The following is a 26,833-nucleotide window of genomic DNA, read 5'->3' as shown; positions in this document are numbered from 1 at the left end:
CCTTAAAGGTATCGAGCCCAAGGGATGCCTTTATCCGGGTCCAAATTATCACTCCCAATCAGGGACTGCCGTACAAAAACAAACTTGGACGGCTCGGGCTGAGGGAGCCCGGGGGAAAAAGACCTATTAGGCTACGCCCGAACCTTAAAGGCTACAGCTATCCCCATTCGGGAACTGTTATCTTAGGCAAGCCCGGATAACTCGAGGTGACAAGCCCACTGGGCAAACCCGAACTAAAAAGTCTACGGCCATATTAAACTGATTCTAAAGGCTACCCTCGGCAAACTATAATCTAAAAAATTATAAGTACCTTGGGGAAAAGTTCTGGTCATACCGAACCCTACGATGCCTTAGACAAAATAATGTCAAAGGCAAGGCTTGTTCGAACCTCCGAACATGACCTAACCAGTTCATGCTAAGGAATTTTGATCTTTGCAAATATAAATAATAAAGCAAAATACACAACAAAACTCAGAGATTGTCAAAGGGAAAAACAAGCCTTATATTATATATATAGTCTTTTACAAAGGCCAAATGGCCTTGACAAAAAGTACAAAAGTACAAAAATACAAAAAATGTATAAGGTACTTAAATGACCTGGTCTTCACCGGAGCCCGCCTTGTCACCAGGGTCTTCGGAGTTTCCCCAACCCTCGGATCCGCTCGAACCCTCGGAGTCCTCCTCGGGATAAGCCAATCTATTGGCCTCGGCTTCGAGCCCCTTAACACTCTCTATTTCGGCTGACAAGTTGAAATCCCGAGCATGAATCTCCTCGAGGGTCTCCTTTCGGGATTGTCGATTCGCATGCTCGACGATATCTTTCATTCGGACCTGGGCCGCCTCGGAATCTGCCTTATATTGGGCTACCATTTTGTTGGCATCAGCTTTAACAACAACGACCACCGACTTGGCCCTTTCCATCTCCTTGGCAAGATTTCTTCGATCAGAGACGACTACACTTCGCTGAGGCTGGAGCTTCTCAACCATTTTGGCCTGTACCTCGGCCTTTTATTCTGCCACTCAAAGCTGGGCCTCAGCCGAAGCCAGCTGCGCTCGAGCAGTCTCCTTTTTTGAGGCCAGGCTGTCCATCCTGCCCCTCCATTCGTTGATCTCGACCTTGACAACGTCCATCTCAGCTCGCAGTTGATCGATCTGATCGATTTTTTGCTGTACCTGCGGATTCCGACCGTTAGTCATCGAGCCTAGCTCATTGTCACTAACCTCAAATATTTTTACCTGCTCGATCAAATCATTATGTTCATTCCGAGCCGCCTCTAACTTAGCTCGGAGGCTCTTAGCCTCCCCTTCGCGCTGCTCGCTGAGAAGTTTGTAAGAATCTCTCTTCTCAGTGATCCCCTGGACCTCGGCCTCAAGATTGTTTAGCTCGTCCCGATATCGGATAAAGGTCTCATGATGAAGCACCAAGGCCTGCAGACACAGAGAAAAATGTTAAGATTATCTACAAATTAGTCTAAGTATGAATCAAAATCATCAAGAGATATTTGAAGTTACCCTGTTTAGCGCCTATTGTGCTTCATTGAATAGGCAGGGGGCGTCTACCTTATTCATTTTGGCTTGGTCCTCCTGGGTCACCAAGTGACGAAGATAGATGGCCACCTCTACAGGGGCAGAAAGGATCCGGGCATCCTTCAGAATGGAGATGACGATCGACCGCTTCCGGTCGGGATCTACACTCGGAGTTGGAAACCGGTTGACCAGCTTCGGTCTTGACGAAGGCCCGCTTGTTCCCGAATATGGACGTTTCTTCGGCACCTCCAAGTCACCCAACCCGGTGACGTCCTCCGTGGTGGTAGAATCCACACCATCAAAAAAGCCACAAGAGGGGTCGTCCGCTCCGAGGACCCCCTTGTTGGGACGCTCCTTCACCATCTGAGCCTCGTTGAACATGGACTTAGTGAATGAAGGTGACTCGATGATGGCGATCACACCGTGTGCTTCCTTTACGGCGTCGCCCACATCCCGAGAAGCTTCATCCACGGCCTCCTCGTGGGCCTCCCTAACTTGAGGCAGATCGGCATCATCTCTCTCCAGTTCGGATGCCCCTTGCCTTTCGAGTAGTGATGACACTCGGGGCACCAGATTGAATTCCTATTCATCTTGTTCTTCTTCGGATTCATCTCTCAACCGATAGAGAGAATCTGAAGATGGTGCTCGAGCGCTAATGCTTTCTTTAGATTTACGCACCAGCCTTCTCCTTGGTTTCTTCTTCTCTGAGCTCGGAGAACTCATAGCCCTTTTTCTTTTCTTCTTTTCACCCTGTCTCGGAGCAGGGGGCTCGATGGGGAAATCATCGGTACCGGATGGGGGCCTCATTTTGACATCATTGGATAAACCTTCAAAATAAAATAAAATAAGTGAGGACTTAATAATGCAAAAGGGAAACCAAATATTACTTATGAAAGAGATCTCACCGTGCGAACGGGCTTCCTATCGTCCCTTTGAAAGCTCGTGCCATGAACGCTCAGAATAAGGCCTTTGTGATACTATGCCCTCGACCCACTCCTTGAGTCGAGGAACTGCATTCGGGACAAGAGCAACAACTGCACCACCACAGAACACCGATAAGAAGGAAGGAAAAAAGTGATAAATTAAATTTTGGAAGCAAAATTATACTTGCGTGACATGTTTCACTTCTCAGGGAATGGCATGTGCTCAGCCGGGATCAAGTCCGAGGTCCTCACTCGGACAAAACGGCCTAGCCAACCTCGATCCCTATCCTCATTGATACTCGAGAACGTGGCTTTATTGGCCCGACGGGCGAGCTTGATCAGTCCCCCTCGGTAGAGTCAGGGACTGTATAAACGCATGAGGTGGTCGAGAGTGAAAGGGCACCCTTCGATCTTGCTTACAAAGAAATGAAGGAGGATTATGATCCTACATAAAGAAGGGTATATTTGACCGATGGTTATCTCATATCGTTTGCAAAAGTCGATGAGAACCGGGTCCAAAGGGCCCAACACGAAGGGATAAGTGTAAACACTTAAAACTTCCTCAACGTGGCTGGTGACGGCTTCGTCAGGTTCGGGAACCACCATGTGTTTGTCAACCCAGTTACAATCCTTTTTTACTTCGAGAGAATATCCTCGATGATCGAGCAGATGTACCTCGAGACCCCATTGTATCGGCCTGGTACGGAGGAGGACTTTTCGACCTTAAAATCAGCATTGACCGGGCACCCCCCCCCAGGATGAACATTTTCAGAGAGGTTCCGGTATTGGTTCCTCGACAGCAGTACGTGAAATGGTCTCTTCGGTAGCCGGCCGCGAGGTAAAAGGAGTTTCTTTTTGGGGAACCGTTTTTGAAGTCTTCGCCATTTCTTTGAAAATAAAGGAAAATGGAGGAAAAAGAGGAAGTTAAAAGAGTACACTTGATGGTTTGGGAGGGAGACGGAACATGAGTTCTTATAAAAAAGTCTCAAATAACCGAAATATAAGTTCCTGAAAATATTAAGATTGCTAAGGTACGAGGGCAGAAGGTTTGAATGTAAAGTTTGAATGAACAAGTGAGGGGATATTTATAGATTTTCAACGATGGTTCTCATCCAGGACTGGCCGACCAACAACTGACAAACATTTAATGCCATAAAGACTTGACTGACGAGATGTTTTGACTGTTTTGTCGTTTCTGTCGTGTGGTGTCGAAGAAAGAATCAGAAGCTCATGTCGTTTCTCATCGTCTACCCTCCGAAAAACGAGGAGACTATCTGTATACGGTCAAAATCGAGCTCACCTACGACATGGCAAGTTAGGCTCGGAACATGACAACCAAAGGCTAAAAATCGACCCGAGTTCCACCGAGCTAGAACCTGGGGTCAGAACGCCTGCCTTCGAGAACATTGAGTCTGTAATCTCGGAGTCGACCTTAGCCCCGATCAAACTCGAAGAAACATTATTAGCATAACCAACAGAAGACCGAAATATCCGTGACCGGTCGGATATTACGGCGGAAATCTCGGCGCGTATCAGTAAGGAACCGGCAATCAGCTAATCAAGGGATTTTTACCTTTTATAGAATTGTACCTAAAGTAGGACTCTTCTACTATATAAAGTGGGGTCTGATAATTCATTTAACACAATGTAACACGCATTCCAAAGCAATATATTATTATTTTCTTTAAGTTCTTATTCTTCTTGATATCGATCGAAATACGTTCTGCTCGAGGGTGGCTAATCTTCCAAGGCTGGAACTGTTCAATTCGTGTGGTTTGCATTTACTTTATCATTATTTATTTCAATTGCAATCTGATTTATTATTTTGTGTCGAGTTAATCCACGTATCATTAAAACCACTTACAAATTTAATTGTTATCCGATTTTAAGGGTAAACAATGTCTCTTATTAATGCCTCGTCTTTTGAAATTTTCACATGGACTCAAGACTTGTTACTATTTTAGGCATGTATACTAATTTAGGGTTAATCAAGAAATAATCTAATCATCAACAGAGACGGAGTCGGGATTTGAAGCTTGCGGGTTTGAAATTCTAGTTTTTTTAAGTTACTGGGTTGATCTAAATTAATAATTTGTACTATATTTTTTATGGCGTTCTTTAGACAAATACACAGTTTGAACCAAAATAGTGAGTTCGACTGAACCCATAATGAGCATGCTAGCTCCGCCCCGATCACCAATCAGCCCTATTAAGTAGGGTGCTCCCATATACTATTTTAAGTTTATGAGGTTCTTAATCTGCTTGGTGTAATTATAAGATTTGGAAGGTTATCTTAATGGCAAGGACAAACACATATCCGACTCCGTCAAACCGTATCTAGAACGGAAGACTAATCAAGGAATAGCGTCCAAGCCTTTTCACATTTACATGTATTATTCAGCTCGTACGTACAAAGTTAAAAAAAAAAAAAAAAAAAGACTATTTCATTATGGATCAAAAGGATATGAAAAACTTAGCACTTAATAGTGTGATTTAAAGGGCAATGAAATGGTCGGAAACCATAAAAGTCTACGGTTTAGATCTCAATAGAAATAAAATTTTAATCTTAGTGAGTAGAGTTGTACCTATTTTGATAGAAGATAGCTAGTACTAAATAAAATAATGAAGGTATCGTACAAACTGAGAATCGAAGAAATAACATGAATAGCCTGATGGATTAGTTCAAAGAAAACAAGAATTTCTCCACGTTCGTATTATGGCCTGTGGGTTCCAAGTCCACTCAAAATGAATGTTACAATTAATTTCCATCCCCTTTTTTCTTGAAAAATGTTGAAATGTTTGTAACCTTTGAATATCGTAACTATATCGTTGAGGTTCAATTGGCTCCACAACGTTATATGTACACACATTGTTTGTATTTTATCTATTTAACTAAAGAGAGTTTTGAATATCAACGTGATATCTTAATTAAAAGAATATTTTTGTACACTCTTGGTTTTTTTTTTCTTGTGTATGAAAATGACAGTCTTTTTTATTTAAAAAATACTTTAATTTTAAACTTTTTATTTTACTTTGATAACGTGATTTATCTCATGACATGTTTAAGATTATAAATTTTTAATTTATTTCTTGATATTTGTGACAATAATTCAATCAAACAATTTTACGTAAAATTAATTGGAGGAAATATAAAACAGAAAACTCTTTGACTTAAAACGGCCAAGTTGGAATTAAACAACTCATGAGGCGCCTCATTAAACACAAAAAGAAAAAACACATTCTAACTACGGAAAAGGGGCAAAAATACCCCTAAACTAATGAAAATAAAATAAAAATAACCATCCATTTGACTTTTGGCCAAACAACACCCCTGCACTTTTAGAAAGATGATAAAAATACCCTCGTTGTTAGCAAACTGGCCCAGCTATGCCCCTATCCCGTCAACGGAACTCCAGGTCTCATACATCCTCTTTAGAATATATTCTTTGTTATGATGGGCTCCATCTTGAAAAGTAGGCTACCCCACTTTTTTTGTTGAGAGCTTTCTTCTCCATAGAAAGAGCATATGTGTGTGACCAATTGTTACTCCTAATAAAGTGGGACGAAAATTCATGGAAAACCCGAAGTCAAATCACAAGAAAGAGAAAAATCATTTATCTGTCTAATTTTATAGGATAAAGTTATTCAATCTCTGTACTGGTATATGGTATAAGGTAGTAGGTATTCATAAAATAGTTGAATTGCGAACAAATCAGCTGTTTACCCTAAAAACGGATAACAATTAATTTTGTAAGCGGTTTTAAGGATACGTGGATTAATTCAATACAAACGATAAATTGTGTTAGACTAAACAAATAAAAATATAGTAAATTCAAACCACGTGAGGAGGATAATTTCAGCCTTGATAAAATTTTCACCCTCGATCCGGATTCACAATGGCTAGCACTGGTGAGCGAGAATAAGAGCTATGAATAACAGTGAAAATAATAGTGTATTACTTTGGGATGTGTGTTACAATGTGTACAATGAATAATTAGACCCCCTTTATATAATAGGGGAATCCTACTCTAGGTACAATTCCATAAAAGGTAAAAATCTTCCGTTTAACTAATTATTGGATTCCCGTCGGTACGTGCCAAGATTTGCGCCGTGATACCCGATTAATCACGGATATTACAGCATTCCGTTAATCGTCTTCGATTGCCTAATAATGCTCACTGAAGTCTTTAGGGATTTGGACCGATCCCGGAGTTATGGCCTTGATATACTCGAGGGCGGGCGTCGTGCCCCTGGTGCGTGACTCGACAAGTCCCTTACCTTGATCCCGCTTCCTCGTCATCGCGTTCCTTACTCGATTTATTTTATCGGAATTTAGGTCGGCTTATGTGTCTGGTTTCATCCGTATACAGATAGTCCCCTTGTTCCTCGGAGAGCAAGTTTTACGGAAACGACGAGGAACAACATGAGTTCTTCGATCTCTTCTTCAACACGATGTGACATAAAACGACAAAGAAACCGAAATGTCTCGTCAGTCGAGTCACAATGACCCCTAATGTGTGGCAGCCATCGGCAGTTCGTGCCTGAATGTGAAACGGCGCCAAGACTCTATAAATACCTCTTCCTTCGTTCGTTTTTTCACTTTGGACCAAGCTTCTACCTTCGATCCTTTAAGATATTATAGTCTTCTTTTATCCCTCAATATTCTTACCTTCGTTCTTCAAGTTACAACCTTTCTTTTACCCCTTTCTTAAGTCAGTGTGCTTGTTTTTTTTAGCAAGTTCTCATCTCCCATCTCCTCATTCCCCTTCATAGTTTAAAACTCTTTTAACCAGATAAAAGAAATGGCAAAAACTTCCAAAATCGTTCCCCAGAAGATGCTCCTTCTTCGCGGCCGGCCACTAAGATCGAGGAGACCGCCCCTAATGTGGTCGTCCTCGAGAAGTCTTGGATCGATTGGCTTAGGAAAAGGAGAATGTCCGGGAGCAGCTCGCCTCGGCGGAGGTCCAACTTCGAGCAATGAGTGAAAAAACTGAGGCTCGGTCCCAAAACATCGAAGACCTCCAGTCTCAACTGGGCTCGGCCGCTGCCGAATGGGATACCCTAGCCAATGAGCTTAAAGCAGCCAAGTCAATGGTAGAAATAACCATGGCTGATGCTGAAGAGATGGTGGCCCAGTACAAAGGTGATGTTGAGGCAACCCAGGGCCGCCTGAATGTTATTACCAATTACGTGAAGTGGCAGCCCCGAAGGGAGGCTCTCGAGGAAGTTTACACTCGGAGTTTCGACTTAACGTTCGAGATCGAAAACGTTAAGAGCCTCGAGGCCGAGGCTAAAACGTTTTCATATCCCGAGGACAAGGAAGGTTTCGAGGGCTCCAGTAGATCCGAGGGCGAAGAAGACTCTGATGGTCCCGGTAACGAGGCGGGCTCCGACGCAGATCAGGCTTAGGTGCCTTGTAGATTTTTCTTTGTTTTTGTATTTTTGTATGTTTTGTTGAGGCCGTTTGGCCTTTTTAAAGATCTTTATATATATACAAGGCTTTTCTTTTTTTTCCCTTTGTAATTTTCAAGTTTGTTTCTTTTGGCTTTTCTTTATGATTGCAAAGATTTCAAATGCCTTGGCATGTAGTAAAAAGGTCTTGTTCGGAGGTACGAACAAGGCTTGTTCTCAATGTGATTTTGTTTATAACTCGTGGGGGCATGGAACGGAAGCATTCCCCAAAGTACTTAATTAGAAGTTTTTAGATAATAATTTTGCTGAGGGTAGCCTTTGTACCGGTTTGGAAATTTTGAAGGCCTTATGTTTTGGTTACGGGTTTCGGACGTCTTCGAGCCATTTCTAAAATGGTCGTAGCCTTTTAAGTTCGGGTATTGCGCAATAGGCTTATTACCACAGGCTTTGATGCCCGAGCCATCCGGTCTTTCCCAGGACGAGAGTCCCCGAATGGGGATGGTTGTAGCCTTTAAAGTTTGGGCACTGCCTGATAAATGTTTGTGCCCCCGGGCTTCGACAGCCCGAGCCATCCAAATTTGCCTTGGACGACAGTCCCCGAATGGGGGAGGCCGTAGCCTTTAAAGTTCGGGCACTGCCTAATAGGTTTTTATGCCCCTAGGCTTCGACGGCCTGAGCCGTCCGAGTTTGCCTTGGACGACAGTCCCCGAGTGGGGGTAGAGGTGGCCCTTGTGCCTGATGTCCTTAAGGAACAAAATATAGTAGTTTTTAAGAGACAAAATATGTATCGGCAAGGTAGAAACTTTCTTTCATTTTTGTTTGCAACATACAAGATGGAAAATGTGTACAAGTTTCGTGTTATGGCTTAAGTTGTCTATGTGGGCACGGTTCATTCGACCGGTTAGACCTTACAATAAATCCTATCCACCAAGCCCAGACTGTTCGAGCACAAAATTTCCTTCCTTGCTAAAATCATTATCAAGGGTGATGGCCCTCAGTATTCGAGGCCGATCGTAAAGAGGGCTCGGATATTGTTGATGTGACTCTCGACTCCGGTTCATAGCCGGTCTTCAATTCTAAGTTAGCACGATCTATTGTTGCCTCGTTAAAAATCTTGCCGAAAAACCCATTTGGGACAAAACCGATTTAAGGGATAAAACATGCAACGCATGCTTTCAGGTCTAATAACTGCATCATTATTCGGTCGTTGCCTGCAAATGTTAGTTCAATTCATAATATAGGTAAAGAAAAGAATGAATGGGGTCATATCTTAGCAGTAATACCGTTTTAAGTGGGTCACGTTCCAGCTGTTCGGTAGTCGCTCACCGTTCCGTACTTCGAGTTTGTATGATCCTTTGCCGATGATCTCGACAATTCGATATGGACCTTCCCAATTCGGTCCCAGTGTGCCTTCATTTGGGTTACGGTTGTTTAGTATCACTTTTATTAACACAAAGTCCCCAATATTGAAGTGTCGGAGGTTGGCTCTCCGGTTGTAATACCTTTCGTCCCGTTGTTTTTGGGCGGCCAGCCAGACGAGGGCGGCATCGCACCTCTTGTCTAGTAGTTTATGGCTCGTGTTCATGGCCTCGTCGTTTGACTCTTTGGCCACGTATCGGAACCAGAGACTCGGTTCCCCTACTTCGACCGGTATTAGCACTTTGGCACCATAGACCAGTGAGAATGGGGTGGCTCTGGTACTTAGACTTTGAGGTCGTTCGATATGCCCACAGGACTTCGGGCAAAATTTCCTTCCATTTTCCTTTGTCGTCGGTCAACCTCTTCTTAAGATTTTGGAGTATGATTTTGTTCGTAGACTCCACCTGCTCGTTCCCACTAGGGTGATAGGGTGTTGATATGATCCTTTTGATCTTATGGTCCTCGAAAAGTTTACTCACCTTAGTGCCGATGAACTGCTTTCCATTGTCACACACGATCTCGGCCGGCATTCCAAATCGGTATATTATGTGGTCCCAAATGAAGTCAATAACTTCTTTCTCCCTAACTTTCTAAAATGCCTGAGCTTCCACCCATTTAGAAAAATAGTCAGTCATAAATAATATGAATTGAGCCTTACCGAGTGCCCAAGGAAGGGGGCCAATGATGTCCATTACCCTTTTAATGAATGGCCAGGATAACAAGACCGAATGTAGAAGCTCCCTAGGCTGATGAATCATCGGTGCATGTCTCTGACATCCGTCGCATTTTTGCATGAACTCCTGTGCATCTTTTTCCATGTCGATCCAGTAGTATCCGACTCTGATTATCTTATGAACCAACGACCGAAGGATTCCCGCAGGTGCCTTCGTGAACTTCCCTCAAAACATACTCGGTATCTACCAGTCCCAAACATATGGCGAGTGGGCCATCAAACGTCCTCCTAAATAGGGTGTTGTTTTCGGACAAGCTGAACCTGGCCGCCTTCGTGCGCAGAGCTCTCGATTCTTTAGGATCCGAGGGTAGTTTTCTAGCCTTCAGGTAATCTATATACTTGTTTCTTGAGTCCTAGGTTAATCTTGTCGAGTTTATCTCGGCATGGCCTTCTTCTACTACCGATTCCATGAGTTGTACGACCATTCCCGAGTTGAATTCATCGTCATCAACCGATGATCCTAAAGTTGGAAAGAGCATCGACTTCGCTATTTTGATCTCGAGGTACATGTTGCAAAGTCCATTCCTTGAACTGATGTAACGTTACCTGTAGTTTATCTAGGTACCTTCGTATTCGCTCCTTTTTGACTTCGAGCACTCCATGGACCTGGTTCACCACAAGGAGGGAGTCGCACTTAGCTTCAATCACCTCGGCCCCCAGGCTTTTAGCTAGTTCAAGACCTGCAATCATGGCCTCACACTCGGCCTCGTTGTTAGTCAATTTTACAGTTCTTATAGATTGCCTAACTATATTACCCGTCGGTGGCTTCAACACGATGCCAAGTCCGGACCCCTTTGCATTTGGGGCACCATCCATAAAGAGGGTCCAGATTCCAGAGGAGGTCCCTAAATTCAACAACAATTCCTTCTCGACCTCGGGTATTAGGGTTGGTCTGAAGTCGGCCACGAAGTCTACCAAAATTTGAGATTTGATGGCGGTTCGAGGTCGATATTTGATATCGAACCTCCTGATTTCCAAGGCCTATTTGGCCAATCGTCCTGAGAGTTCGAGCTTATGCTTTATGTTACTCAACGGGTAAGTATTCACGACACATATGGGATGGCATTGAAAATACGGTTTTAACTTCCTAGAGGTGCTTAGCAAAGCGAGCGCCAATTTTTTCAGGTGAGGATACCTAGTTTCGGCCTCGCCTAGAGTCCTTCTAACATAGTAAATAGGAAATTGCATACCTTCTTCTTCCCGGACTAGGACTCCAATTACAGCTATCTTGGATACCGCTAAGTATAGGTACAACTGTTCATCTGCCTTCGGAGTATGAAGCAAAGGGAGGCTTGAAAGGTACCGCTTGAGTTCTTCCAAGACTTGCTGACACTCCGGTGTCCATAAGAAATTCTTCTTCTTCTTCAATAACGAGAAAAACCAATGACTCTTATTGGAGGACCTTGAAATGAATCAGCCCAATGCGGCTATGCACCCGGTTAGCCTTTGAATGACGTTGACATTGTCCACCATGGTAATGTCCTCTATGGCCCTGATTTTATCGGGATTGATCTCGATTCCATGATTAGACACCATGAATCAGAGAAATTTCTCGGTCCCGACTCTGAATGAGCATTTCTCTGGGTTCAGCTTCATATTGTATTTCTTCAATATGTTGAAGGTTTCATGCAAATGTTTCAAATGGTCCTTTGCTCGCAGGGACTTAACTAACATATCGTCAAAGTAAACTTTCATTTATTTTCCTATTTGTTCATTGAACATTCGATTTACTATTCGTCGGTAAGTGACATCGGCATTTTTTAGTCCGAATGGCATTACGTTATCGCAATAGGTGTCGTACTTAGTGATGAAGGACATTTTTTTCCTGGTCGCCTGGGTCCATCCGAATTTGGTTGTACCCGGAATAGGCATCGAGAAAGATGAGGATATCATGGCCGGCCGTCGCATCGATCATGACAGGGATCCTGCCGGAGATACCAAGGTATACGTTCCCAGGTATACCTTACGATCGGGAATGTGCTCGATCAATATGACTTTCTCCAGTTTTTTGACTGTTGATTTGGAGGCGTCGGAATAGTTGGGGAAAATGAAGGATCTTGGAACTCCATAGTCGTCGTCCTCATTTGTCCCCTGCTTCTCCGGTTCAGTCGGAGCCGGTGTCGGTGATTGCTATTTGGTCCCTCCCTTGGCGATCGAACTCGGATCCTTTGGTGTAGAAAGTATAGATATCAAGACCACCTCGTCGACCGAGAACATCTCCTTTGCGACCGATTGTTCTCCATAAATTGTTTTAATCCCTCCAGGCGTTGGGAATTTTAACACCTAGTGTAGTGTCGAGGGCATTGCCCTCATGTTGTGAATCCACGGCCTCCCGAACAAAGCGTTGTATCTCATATATCCTTCGATCACGTAGAACTTTGCTTCCTGAATGGTTCTGGAGGTGTTCACCAGTAGTGTTAACTCCCATTTAGTGGTCTCACATGCCATATTGAATCCGTTTAGAACTTGGACTATAGGCACAATTTGGTCTTGCAGACCCAGCTGCTCTATGACTCTCAATTTGATGATATTGGCCGAGCTACCTGGATCAACTAACACACGTTTAACTCAAGATTTATTTATGAGTACAGATATTACCAGTGCATCGTTGTGTGGCTACATGATGCCTTCAGTGTCCTCGTCGTTGAAAGATAAGGTTCCTTGTGGCACGTAATCTCGAGTCCGTTTTTCTCTAGTGATGAACACTTTGGTGCGCTTTAACATCGGCCCCTGGGGGACGTCGACCCCACCGATGATTATGTTAATGACGTGTTAAAGTTCCTCCTGCTCGATCTGCTTATTAGAGTCCCTATTCCTGAAATGGTTTTTGGCTCGATTGCTCAGGAACTCTCGGAGATGTCCGTTATTGAATAACCGGGCTACTTCCTATTTCAATTATCTGCAATCTTCCGTTCTGTGGCCGTGAGTGCCATGATATTTACACATTAGGTTGAGGTCCCTTTGGGCTAGATCAGACTGTAGAGGTCGAGGCCACTTGGTGTCTTTGATGCATCGGATTGCAGATACGATGGCAGCAGCATCAACGTTGCAGTTATACTCCGATAACTTTAGCGCTTTCTTAGGCCCGATGGGCTTGCCGAAATCACTTCTCCTTTCGCTTCTCATGGGGTTTCGTCCGGACCCATTACCTCTTCGGTCTCCATTGTATGGTTGATACCGGTCCCTATTTGATCATGGTTCACGATCAATGTCTCTTTTGGATTTGTAAATAGCTCTGACATGATAAACGAACTCGAAAGGGGCCCCAAGCTGATCATCTTCGACCCTAATTTTTTATTGATACCGATTATGTACGTCGGCCCAAGTGACAGCCATATATTTTATCAAATTTTGCTTTAACTACTGTGAAGTCAACGAGCTTATAGTATTGAGTCCTTGGGTGACGGCCTGAACGGCCCAATCGTCCTCGACCGGAGGCAAGTCCATTCATTCCATTTGAAATCGGGACACGAATTCCCTGAGCATCTCATTATCTCTTTGTTTTACTTTGAAAAGGTCCGACTTCCTGGTCTCGACCTTGATGGCCTCGGTGTGTACTTTCACGAAGGAGTCTGCAAGCATAGCAAATGAGTCAATAGAATTATGGGGTAAGTTGTGATACCATATCATAGCTCCCTTTGACAAAGATTCCCCGAACTTTTTCAGCTGGAAAACTCGATCTCATCATCCTCCAAGTCGTTCCCTTTGATGGCGCACGTGTGAGCTAGCGTCGATCGGGTTCACGACTGGAACTCCGATATGATCGACATATGGCACCTCGTTACTGGGTACCATATTGTTGTTCTCGCCATGGTGACTAGACTCAACATCCACATTTAGAGGTGCAGACTGGGAGTTCGACATTTTGAACTTTGACCTGAAATTAAAGATACTTCAAAGAAGAAGTATAAAATAGGGTACGTTATGAAAATTTGTATCAATTTGCCACTATTATCCTTAGCCCCACGGTGAGCGCCAAACTGTTTACCTTAAAAAATGGATAACAATTAAATTTTTAAGTGATTTTAAGGATACGTGGATTAATTCGATACAAACGATAAATTGCGTTAGACTAAACAAATAAAGATATAGTAAATTCAAACCACGTGAGGAGGATAATTCCAGCCTTGATGAAATTTCCACCCTCGATCCGGATTCACAATGGCTAGCACTGGTGAGCGAGAATAAGAGCTATGAATAACAGTGAAAATAATAGTATATTACTTTGGGATGCGTGTTACAATGTGTTCAATGAATAATTAGACCCCTTTTTATAGTAGGGGAATCCTACTCAACGTACAATGTTTAACTAATTACTGGATTCCCGTCGGTACGTGCCAAGATTCTTATCGTGTGTCACGACCCGAAATTTCCACCTTTGGTCCGTGATGGCACCTAACATTTCACTTGCTAGGCAAGCCAACGTTAGAATAATATTATCCATTTTAAAAACAATTTTTAAATTTGTTAATAACAAAGAAACAAATGTGAAAGTAAAGTCTGAAATGTAGTGAATAATCCATACAAATAACGATGTCTAAATACCATCCCAGAATTGGTGTCACGAGTGCAGAGCTTCTAGAATAATACAAATAAAGGCCTGAATAAAATAAAGCTGTCTGAAAATAAACACACAGCTAAAGTAAAGTAGACGGGGACTTCAGAACTTCGTACGTCGTGCAGTTATACCTCAAGTCTCCTCTGGGTAACCGAAATCCGAGCAAGTCTATGGTATGCCGCTGGGACCAACTCCGAAATCTGCACAAGAAGTGCAGAGTTTAGTATCAGTACAACCGACCCCATGTACTGGTAAGTGCCAAGCCTAACCTCGACGAAGTAGTGACGAGGCTAAGGCGGGTCACTTATATTAACCTGTACGCAATATTAATAACAACAACAAATAATAAAAATAAATCGATTAACTCATTTATAATAATTGAATCCAACTTAGCAGTCATAACCCTTTATTATTTCAATCAATTTTCATTGCAGCGTACAAACCGCTGCAATCCGATAATATATTCATTTTCAATCCTCTCATATATTTATTTTAATCAAGTATGTATAGACTTTTTAAACAAGTCTATTGCGGCGTACAATCCGATCCCCCAATATTGACTTTAAACAAATCTATTGCGGCGTGCAATCCGATTCTCCAATATTGACTTTTAAATAAGTCTATTGCAGTGTGCAATCCGATCCCCCAATATATATATTTATTTATTTATTTATTTTCATTTCCGTTGCGGCGTGCAACCCGATCCCCCAATATTCATTTCAATCAATTCTGTTGCGGAGTGCAACCCGCTCCTTCAATACGAATATATATATATATATATATATATATATATATATATATATATATATATATATTTATTTATTTATTTCCGTTGCGGCGTGCAACCCGATCCCCCAATATTCATTTCAATCAATTCTGTTACGGAGTAAAACCCGCTCCTCCAATATATCCTTTTACGAATTTTTATAAAAGAAATTGCCCCAATGAATGCAACAATTAATATAAAATCTTTAAGACAACAAGCATACAATAATTATGATTTAATTATGAAATAAATAATGACAAATAGTAATTTATTATGGAAATCAGGGAGAAAATAGGCAGTTTAATATTTAGTATGTTGAATATCAAATAACAATTAAGACACATAAATCAAATAGCATGTAACAATTATTGCAGGAATTCAAGAATCAATATTTGACAAAGAATAGGAGGGAAACTATTATTATAACAATTAAATCATGATTTAAAATAATTTATGATTTTCAAATAAGTATGCAAAAAATTAATTTGATAACGTATAGATACTCGTCACCTCACTTATACGTCGTTCACATGCATTTCACATAACAAATAATTTAAGGGTTCTATTCCCTCAAGTTAAGGTTAATCACGACACTTACCTCGCTTTGCAAATTCCAATCAAATACTCGACCACATCTTTTCCTTTTAAATTTGTCTCCAAAATCTTGAAATCTATTCATTAACAATTCAATATACTCAATACGAATCATAGGAATTAATTCCATATGAATTTACTAATTTTTCGGATAAAAATCCAAAATTCATTAAAATATTCGACAGCGGGTCCCCACGTCTCAAATCTCGGAAAAACTTACGAAATACGAACACCCATTCCGAGATGAGTCCAACCATATAAAAATTATCCAATTCCGATGTCAAATGGACCTTCAAATCTTAAATTTTTATTTTTGGAAGATTTTGTAAAAATATAATTTTTCTTCCATAAATTCACGGATTCATGATGTAAATGAGTATGCAATCATGAAATATAATCAATATAGGATAAGGAACACTTACCCCAATATTTTTCCGTGAAAATTACCCAAGAATCGCCTTACCCGAGCTCAAAAATTGGAAATGGTTGAAAATGGGTCGATATCCCATTTCCAGAACTTAAGTTCTGTTTTTTTTAGATTTTTACTCATTGCGATCGCGGAAATTCGTTCGCGATCGCGTAGAAAAAAAATTTCCTAGGTTTGTTTAACGCTACGCGATCGCGTATAAGGCCATGTGATCACAGAGAACAATTTCTCAGCCTTACGCGATCGCGTACAGGTTTATGCGATCGCATAGCACAATTTCGGTGCTTCAGCTTCTGCCTCATTCCTTCTTCGCAAACGCGGCTTGGCCCTCGCGTTCGCGGTGCTTTGCTTGCTGTCACTGTGCGATTGCTGACCTCACTATGCGATCGCATAGCACAAATTTCATCAGTGACCATTAAGCCTTCGCGATCGCGGACACAGTCACGCGATCGCATAGAAGGAAACCAGATGACAGCTGAAGCTCAAAAACCATATTTTCTAAGTTCAAAATCATCTCGTATCCGAAACTCACCCGAGCCCTCTGGGATCCAAACCAAATATGCACACAAGTCCTAAAACATCATACGAACTTGCTCACGCGATCAAATAGCCAAAATAATACCTAGAACTACGAATTGAACCCCAAATCGAATGAAATTTTTAAGAAAACTTTAAAACTTATATTTTCACAACCGGACATCCGAATTACGTCAAATCAACTCCGTTTCTCGCTAAATTCGACAAATAAGTCATAAATATTATAGTGAACATATACTGGACTCCAGAACCAAAATACAAACCCGATGTCAATAAGTCCAACATCAGTAAATTCTTAAAATATCATTAAGCTTTCAAACTCTTAATTTTTCATCAAAATTCCATATCTCAGGCTAGGGACCTTGGAATTCGATTTCGAGTATACGCCCAAGTCCCAAATCACGATACGGACATACCAGAACAGTCAAAATACTGATATGAGTCTGTTTACTCAAAATGTTGACCAAAGTCAACTTAGTTGAGTTTTAAAGCTTTATTTCACATTTTAATCCATTTTTCACACAAAAACTTTCCGAAAAATTATACGGATTGTGCACGCAAGTCGAGGAGTGATAATTAGTGCTTTTCGAGGTCTTAGAATAAAAAATTACTTATTAAATTTAAAGATGACATTTTGGGTCATCACACCGTGATACCCGGTTAGTCACGGATATTACGGCCTTCTGTTAATCGTGTTCTATTTTCCAATAATGCTCACTGAAGTCTTTAGGGATTTTGACCGATCCCGGGGTCATGGCCTCGAGGGTGGGCATTGTTCCCACGGGGCCTGACTCGACGAGTCCCTTACCTTGATTCCGGTTCCTCGTCATTGCGTTCCTTACTCGATTTATTTTATCGTGAACCAGGCCGGCTTATGGGTCCGGTTTCACCCGTATACACCAGCTCGAACATATATATCAAATCTATAAATAATGTGCCTATTACTTTTGTAATTTCTATCTGCGCTAGTCAACAATGATCATATATGTATTCGAATCGATTTACATGCAACTCATCTATTTCGTGAGTGTTTTCTATCTTCCACCGGTGAAGATATTGAATAATGTTGTCCTCCAAACACATTCAGGATTTAAACTCTATGGGTTCAACTTTTTAAAAATTTAGCATTGAACCCATTATATTTTTAAAGCTATAGATGCATATCTACTATTTTTGTAATTTTAATGAATTTTTTCATATAAATTTTTATTCGGCGTCGAAAGTTATGGGTTCAATTGAACCCGTTGACTCTACAACAGATCCGCCCCTGTCCAAAAACTAGACAGATAAATATCACCTTTTTGGCTCTGGTGAAATTTAAATCCGATTTTTCTATAAATTTATGTTCCACTTTATTAGGAGTAACAATTAGGTCACATTTATTTGCTCTGATTTTCTATGGAAAAAAAGCTCAAGAAAAATATTATATCTTTCTAAGAACATAAAATTCAATATATAAGAAATAAGTGATTGGTGTCGCCTTTTTTTCCAAGGCAGAGTCCATCTCAACAAAGAAATAAATTTTAAAAGCGGATATAATGAGACTTGGAGATCCACTAACAGGATAGGGGCATAATTGGGCTACTTTGCTAGCGACAAAGGTATTTTTATCTTATTTCTAATCACTCAGGGTCATTTGGACCAAAAGTCAAACAGAGGGTAATTTTCTTCTATTTTCAATAGTTTAGGGGCATTAATGTTAGCCCTTTTCCGTTCTAACCGCATAAAATGGACATATCGCAATCTTTGTCCTTAATTATGGAAGTCCAACGCATTTTCCTCTTTTTCATGGTACATACACATTTTCCTTTTCATATACAAAAGTACAATCCATTTACAGTGTTCCGCACGCGTGGCCACTGCCGTTTGGTTGGAAATTGGATCAACATCAAGGCTCGTATGCTAATAATCAGCAAAGTTTATCGTTTATGATGTGTTTGGAAAGTTAAGTGAGAATTGGATTTCATGCGTATACTTACATCCTTTATTTTGTTTAAATTGTTTGGTCAAATAATTACTTTGTCACCGTTGAGTTAAATCTAATTGAAGAAAAAGCAATTCTACTATTCAATTCTCAAGGGAGAGTACTAATTTGTGATGACCCGATAGGTCATTTATAATTTTACCCTCTATTTCTATGTTTCGAGACCTTGAATAGCTCAATTTAGCCTTCCTTGATTGGCGTGCGCAGTCTGTGTCCTTTTTCTAGAAGGTTTTTATGAAAACATTTATGAAAATGTGAAAGCATCTCTTAAAACTCCTTTGAGTTGACTTCGATCAATATTTTGAGTAAACGGATCAGGATCAGTATTTTGACAGTCCTGGTGGGTTTGTATCGTAATTTGGGACTTGGGCGTATGTCTGGAAATGAATTCGGAAGTCTCTAACTTATTTTACTATAATTTGTTGAAAACTAGAAGTTTAAAGGTTTAAAGAATTCATAAATTTGATCGTAGTTTGACTTTGTTATTACCGGATTTGGATTTCTGTTCCGGAACTTAGTATAGGTTCATTTCAGTATTTATGACTTGTCTGTAAAATTTAGTGCAAAACGGTATTGATTTGCCGTGATTCGAACATCCGGTTGAGAAATTGCATGTTCCTAAGTTTCTTTGAAAATGTCATTCGTTTTGGTATCTGATTCGTAATTCTAGGTGTTATTTTGGTATTTTGATCACGCGAGCGAGTTTGTATGATATTTTTGGACTTGTGTGCATGTTTGGGTTGGAGCCCCGAGGGCTCGGGTAAGTTTCAGATAGGCTACAAAGTGAATTTGGACTTAGAAGAATAGCTGATGCATGTCTGTTTTTGGTGTTGAACTGTAGACCTCGCATTTTGCGAGGTCTGGCTCGCAAACGTTAGTCTTGATTTTGCGAACAATGAGTCGCATTTGCGAGCATGGACTGGATTGGGGAGAGTTCACATTTTCTTCGCATTTACGGACTCTGTATCTTTGCATTTGCGGAGGTTTTGGTCGTAATTGTGACCACCGTTTGACTTGGTACTGCTTCGCTTTTGCGAAGCATTGTTCGCATTTGCTGACAACCTTGGTTCGCATTTAGGATAAAATTGTCGCATTTGCGACGAAAATAGGCCCAGTGACTTTTTCGCATTTGCGAAGGGTTGATCGCTTTTGCGATCATGTAGCTGGGTAAAAGAGGGAAAATGGCATTTACCTCATTTCTTTCAAACTCTCAACCCTAAACACCCTAGAGACGATTTTTCTAAGAGATTTTCTTCCTAAATTCATTGGTAAGTGACTTTAATCTATTCCTTTTCAATTACCCATTATATTTCATAAGTTTTCAACATCAAATCTACGATTTTTATGGTAGAAATTAGGGATTTGGGTAGAATTAGAGATTTTTTAAAAATTGGGATTTAGACCTCTAATTGAGGTCGAATTTCGAAACTAATTAGATAATCGGGCTCCGGGTGAATGCGTAATCAGGTTTTGGGCCTTATTTTCTGTTTTGACCAAGCGGGTCCGGTGTTGACTTTTGTTGACTTTTTCAATAATGATCTAAATTGAACCTCTTTCATTCGTGGGTAGTTTTTAAGTCTTATTTTGAATCGATTGGTTAATAATTTGCTAGATTTGGTTGGTTTGGAGCCTTGTTCGGAAGGCAAGGCCGTGGTTGAACTTTGAGTTGATTGCGGAGTGAGTTAAGTGTTGGATCTAACTTTGATTTGAGGGAATTAGAAACCTTTGAACTATGTGCTATGTGAAATTCATGTGTAGCGGCGTATATGCGATGTGACGAGTGTATATACGCAGCCAAAATACGTGTTTCCATGCTTTTACGTATTTCATTAATTATTTTATTCCATGTCTTAACTGTTAAATATTTTAATTGCTTCCTATGCCTTAATTTGCTACTTTTCATTTATTATTCTCGTATTAAAATGTTAGTTTATCCCATGCTTCCATGATTTAATTACTACTTGCCTTAGTTGACTTACTTGTACCCTTTAGTTATCATTTATTTGACTTGTCTTGCTGCTTAGTGTTAATTTTAGCAATTCTTGATTTGGTACGGAATTTCCCCTTATGGTTATGCTTTCATATTCGTTAATCGTAGAGATTATTGTGATTCAAGTTGTTGAATTGATTTTATTTATTGATTTGTGTTTATGGATCGGGTTGCACGCCGCAACAGGTGGAATAAGGGAGGATTGATATTGATATGGTGGGATCGAGTTGCACGCCGCAACAAGTGGAATAAGGGAGGATTGATATGGTGAAATAAAGGAGGATTATGATATTGATTCTGATTATATGGTGGGATCGGGTTGCGCACTGCAACATATTTTTACTTGTTATTATTGATATTTACATGGAGAAATAAGGGAAGATCATGTTTGTACGGTGGGATCGGGTTGCGCATCACAACGATTTATGTGTTTTGTATTCCTTGTGGTTTTGTGTTGTTTTCGGTGTTTTCATACAAGATTATGAGGATTTAGTATTTCTAGTTTCACTGGTTTTCGAGAATTGAGTTTATTGTCATGAGTTAACTGCTTTATTTTCCGTATTCCTTTCCTGTCATTATTATTATACTGCGTATAGGTTATTGTAAGTGACCACCTTAGTCTCATCACTACTTCGTCGAGGTTAGGCTCAATACTTTCATAGTACATAAGATCGATTGTAGTCATACTATACTCTGCACTTTTTGTGCAGACATTGGAGTCGATCCCAGCGGTAGTCAGTAGATTGCTCTTATCGGACATCTGACGGAGACTTGAGGTACAGCTGCTCGGCTTTCGCAGTCCTGAAGTCCCCTTCTGCTTTATCCTAGTTGTTTACTTCTTCTCAGATAATTTAACTTTCATTCAGACCACTATATATATTATTCTAGTCGCTCGTGCACTTGTGACACCAGTTCTAGGTTGTATTTAGATATTTTATTTATTATGACTTTTCGCACTTTATTTCAGTTCTATTATAATTATTTCAGTTTAATTGGCATCGGTTAATTTGATTTGTTAAAAATGGCTTAAAACTATTCTAACGTTGGCTTGCCTAGCAAGTGAAACGTTAGGCACCATCACGATCCCGATGGTGAAAATTTCGGGTCGTGACATAATTACATTTCCAACGCAACCTTTCAAATTTATTTTAATTTGCTTTTCAAGCATAATTACTCCTTAAACTTACTCATATTTAGTTTTGTTGCTCCTAGTTATAGTCTGTTTGATAAAAAATACTTTTCAAAATAAGATATTTCATCTTCTATTATTTCATCCTTATTATTTCAAGTTTGCATACGTCAATAGAAAAATATTATTGATTATATGTTATTGTTGAGACTCTTGTGTATATTGTGGTTGAGCCATATTCTCTTTACTATGAAAATATTGTATTTGTTTGGTTCTCTGGCAAGTTGTGATATTGCGAACTTGAGGTGCGATTTGTGATACATTGTGATATTGATATGCATGCGGTGGTATAAGGTTTTGGGGTTAAAACGTATGCAGTGAGATAAGGTGGGCTTGATACGCGTGGATAGTAGGGGAACTACTAGAAGTAATGCGGTGCGATAAGGTGGACTAATACGCGGGATGCTATTTCGGAAAACTAATTTTCAAAACTAAACGTAAAGGCTCCCACAATGATATAAGGAAAGATTGTGAGTTATTCTTGTGATTTGGGACTACGAGGCGGTACCTCGGTAGTGCCTCTTGATGATCTTTCTCTATTATTGTGCTTGTCTTTGGTTGTTTTGTTTCCTTAACATGTCAAATCCTTGTTTCCTTCCATGATTTATTATTTGCCTTTACTCTCTGTAGTTAATGTTTAGTATACTCCTTACTTGTTTCATTCCTTGTCATTATTATCATATTGTTAAATCTTTCATCATGTTTCTTATTATCCAGTAGGGCCTTAACCTGACCTCGTCACTATTCTACTGATGTTAGGCTGGGCACTTATTGGGTACCGTTGTGGTGTACTGATGCTACTCTTCTGCACATCTTTTTGTGCAGATCCAGGTACTTCCTATCAGTTCCGGCACCAGCGAGCAGAGTTCGCTTTTGGAAACTTCAAGGTACATTTGCAGAGTTCGCATGCCTCAGAGTCACCTTCTATCAATTTCTATATTTTCCTTCTTTACTAGATACAGTTATATAGGGATGCCTTGATATTGACATAGAGCCCGTGACTTTTATTTCACTGGGTTTTGGGAAATTATATATATACTGAGTTGTGGAGATTTTCCTTATGCTAGTTGTTGCCTTTGAGCCTTAAATTATGATTTCGGTTATCTCTGCATAAATGTTAGACTTACCTACTCTTAGAGACTAGGTGTCATCACGACATCCTACGGAGGGAAATTGGGGTCGTGACAAGTTGGTAGCAGAGATCTAGGTTCATAGGTGTTATGAGTCACAAGCAAGTTTAGTAGAGTCTCTTGGATCGGTACAGAGACGTCTGTGTTTATCTTCGAGCGGCTATGGAACTGTTAGTAAAAGTTTCACTTCTTTGATTCCTTATAGTGCGAAATTTTTGACTTCGGAATTCTAAATCTCTTTCTTTATATTCTCTCACATATGATGAGGACACACACAACTGGATCAGATGAGCAGACACCCACTCCCCTCGCTAGAGCCAGAGCACCTTCTCGAGCTGCTACAGAGGAGCCACCAGTAGCTCCAGTCAGGGAGAAGGCACCTGAGACCCCCGTTACTACCCCAGCACTTCAGGAGATCCTTGCCCAGGTTTCGAGCATGTTTGGCACTTCAGCTCAGGTGGGGTTGATTCCACTTGCTCCCACTTGCTCCTACAACATCTCAGGCCACGGGAGGAGCACAGAATCCCGCCGCTCGTACCCCAGAATAATGCGTCCAAGTTGACCAGGTCCTAGAGCTCATACCAGTACAACCGGTTGTCCCAGTTCAGCCCGAGGTTAGGGCAGCAGCTTCGGAGGGGGAGCATCTCAGGCTAGAGAGGTACAAGAAGTACCACCCTCCTACTTTCAGAGATTTGGCGTCAGAGGATGCCTAAGGTTTTCTTAAGAAGTGCCACTATATCCTCCGTACTATGGGTATTGTGAAGTTGAGTGGGGTTGCTTTCACTATACTCCAGCTTAAGGGAGCGACTTATCAGTGGTGGCGAGCGTATGAGTTGGGTAGCCCGGCCGAGGCAACTTAACTCATTTGGGCTCCGTTCTCAGATATGTTCTTGAGGGAGTTTGTTCCCTAGAGTCTCAAGGATACATGGCGTGTAGAGTTTGAGCAGTTGTGCCAGGGTGCTATGATCGTATCGGAGAATGCAGTCTGGTTCAGTGACTTGTCCAGGCATGCACCAGCTTTGGTTTCTACTGTCAGAGAGCGAGTTCGTCAATTTTTCGAGGGGTTCAACCCTGGTATCAGATTCAGCATGGCCCGAGAGTTGGAGATGGAAATCCCATACCAGCAAGTAGTGGAGATCGCTAGGAGATTGGAGGTTATGTGGTCCCGGGAGAGAGGAGAGGGAGGCCAATAGGCCTTGAGATTCTGGCACATACAGTGGTGCCCGTGCCCAGTTGTAGCCCGCCATGGAAGGGGTTATGTGAGCCGCCCTGTTCATTCAGCACTTCCAGCTTCCAACAGCATTTCGGCTACTTCCAGGCCTCAGGTTCCCCATTATGCACCGCCATTGTTTAGTTCACCTCTTGCATGGGGTGCTTTCAGCGTTCAGTCTAGCCGATCAGGCCCAAGCCAGTTCCAGCAGCCACGTCCTCCGAGAGCTTGTTTTGAGTGTGGTGACACTCGTCATATGGTGAGAGCTGCCCCAGACTCAGGAAGGGTGTGTTACACCCCATGTTTTCGTATGTGAAAGTACGCCATAAGTAAATTGATGGAAGCTCGGAAAAATGAGATGTTGCATCCCGTATTTTCATACGTTAAAGTTTCGTCGTAAACTAATCAACGTAAGATGGGGAATGAGATTATTTTGAGATTATAAGCATTATGCTAGTTCAAATAAGTGATGAGTAAATTCGTGAAGTTGAGAGGATAAGCAAATCGAAGAAAATGAATTTCGTCGAAGTTTGACATTTTGGGATAAAATACGGCCCGAGCTAAAATACCCGGTGTTTATGGACTAGTACCATACAAGGTACCACATGGCCATGATAGTAAGTTGTATAAGGTATGTTTAAAGTAGATAGTATTATAAGTAATTTGAGATAATTTTTAATTATGTGGGTAATCGAGTAATTATTGATTTTAGTGGAAGATTAACAATTAGTTAAGATAATTGGTTGCTAATTATTGGATAAGATCCTTAACGTGGCAGCAAGCCACCCAAGACCTATGACTCTTAAATCTTGTGGATTATGTGGCAACGATGAAGGATATGTGGTTAAGCCACCACATAAAGTGGAGCCCACATTCATGTATAAGAAATATAAACTTAAGAGTCTTATGACTCATGTTATTATCCACATCCACATCACGTTATTATCTATAACTTAAGAGTCTTATGACTCTTAAAGAATCTCATCACGTTATTTGGGTCAGTTAATATGCATCTGTATATAGCATATAAGCAATGCAAGACCTTCAACAATTTAAATCAAAGTGAGATTTTGCAATTATAGTAGAGTATGGTGCAATCTTTCTCAAGAATATCATACAGATTTTTTCCTACTCCGATCTTGTCGTTACGTGTTATCGCAATTGACGTATGTTAGAGGGATTGTCAAGAGAATTGACTCAGGTATGTTAAGGCTATCCCTTCTTTCTTTTTGACATGATCTATACGACACGAACAAACGAGCAAATGCACAACTTCCATAAATGACTCTATTCATAGAAGTATTAGGGGTGTCTATGTTATTAATTCCCCATATGAATTATTATTATATCTTCTGTTCATCGGTCTCAGAAAAATATGTATTTGATAAAGTTTATCCGAAAGGCATATTAATTTTATGACAATCCAAGAAATCTTATGAACGTAATTCTTATGCATTTCATGCATTTATACATGTACATTGACCCATGACCAGATGGCGTTATATACGCGTATATTATATGTATATGGGATATGGGAAAAGGTTATGGCATTATATACACACACCCACCTGATCAGCTGGTATACGTTGATGATTTGCCCACAGTGACCGAGATGATATGATGGGATGCCCTCAGAGGCTTGATGATGATATGAACGCATATACCTATGTATGGTATGATATTTAAATGCATATGCATGGCATTATAAATATGAAATGATTTATAGAGTTATTCAGACATACGTGTTGATTCTTTTAATCCATGTTTCTCTCATGTCTATTATTTACTAATTTTCATTCCTTACATACTCGGTACATTATTTGTACTGACATTTCTTTGCCGGGGGATGCTGTATTTCATGCCCGCAGGTCCCGATAGATAGGTTGAGAGCCCTCCAAGTAGGCTATCAGCTCAGCGGAAGATGTTGGTGCGCTCTATTTGCTCTGGAGTTATTATTTGGTCAGTATCATTAGGACATGTATTGATTGGTATAACGGGGCTCTGTACCGACCTTTATGATGTTTATATACTCTTAGAGGCTTGTAGACATATGTCAGGTATATGAAAGATTGTATGGCCTTGTCTGTCGTTGTTCAGTGTAAGAGTGCTCATTTTGGCCTTATAGGCCCGTATGTCTTAAGTATAAGTTGGTATTTCATGTTGTATTCTACTTGTCTAATGTCAGCCTCTCCGACTCAGTTATCTATGATAGTATGATACGAAAAGATACGTTATGTTGGTGCTCGGTTGAGTAAGGTACCGGGTGTCCGTCGCAGCCCATCGGTTTGGGTCGTGACAGGATGCACCTCCACAGACTACTCAAGCCCCACGTATTCCACATGGCCCTCAGGCTTCTCAGGCCGTGATTACCGCATCAATTACCACTCCAACTGCTCAGCCAGCTAGAGTTGGAGGTCGGGCAGGTAGAGGTCTC

This window comes from Nicotiana tomentosiformis, chromosome 6 (genome assembly GCF_000390325.3).
Source record: "Nicotiana tomentosiformis chromosome 6, ASM39032v3, whole genome shotgun sequence".
NCBI classification, from domain to species: domain Eukaryota; kingdom Viridiplantae; phylum Streptophyta; class Magnoliopsida; order Solanales; family Solanaceae; genus Nicotiana; species Nicotiana tomentosiformis.
Note: the sequence above shows the minus strand (reverse complement) of the source record.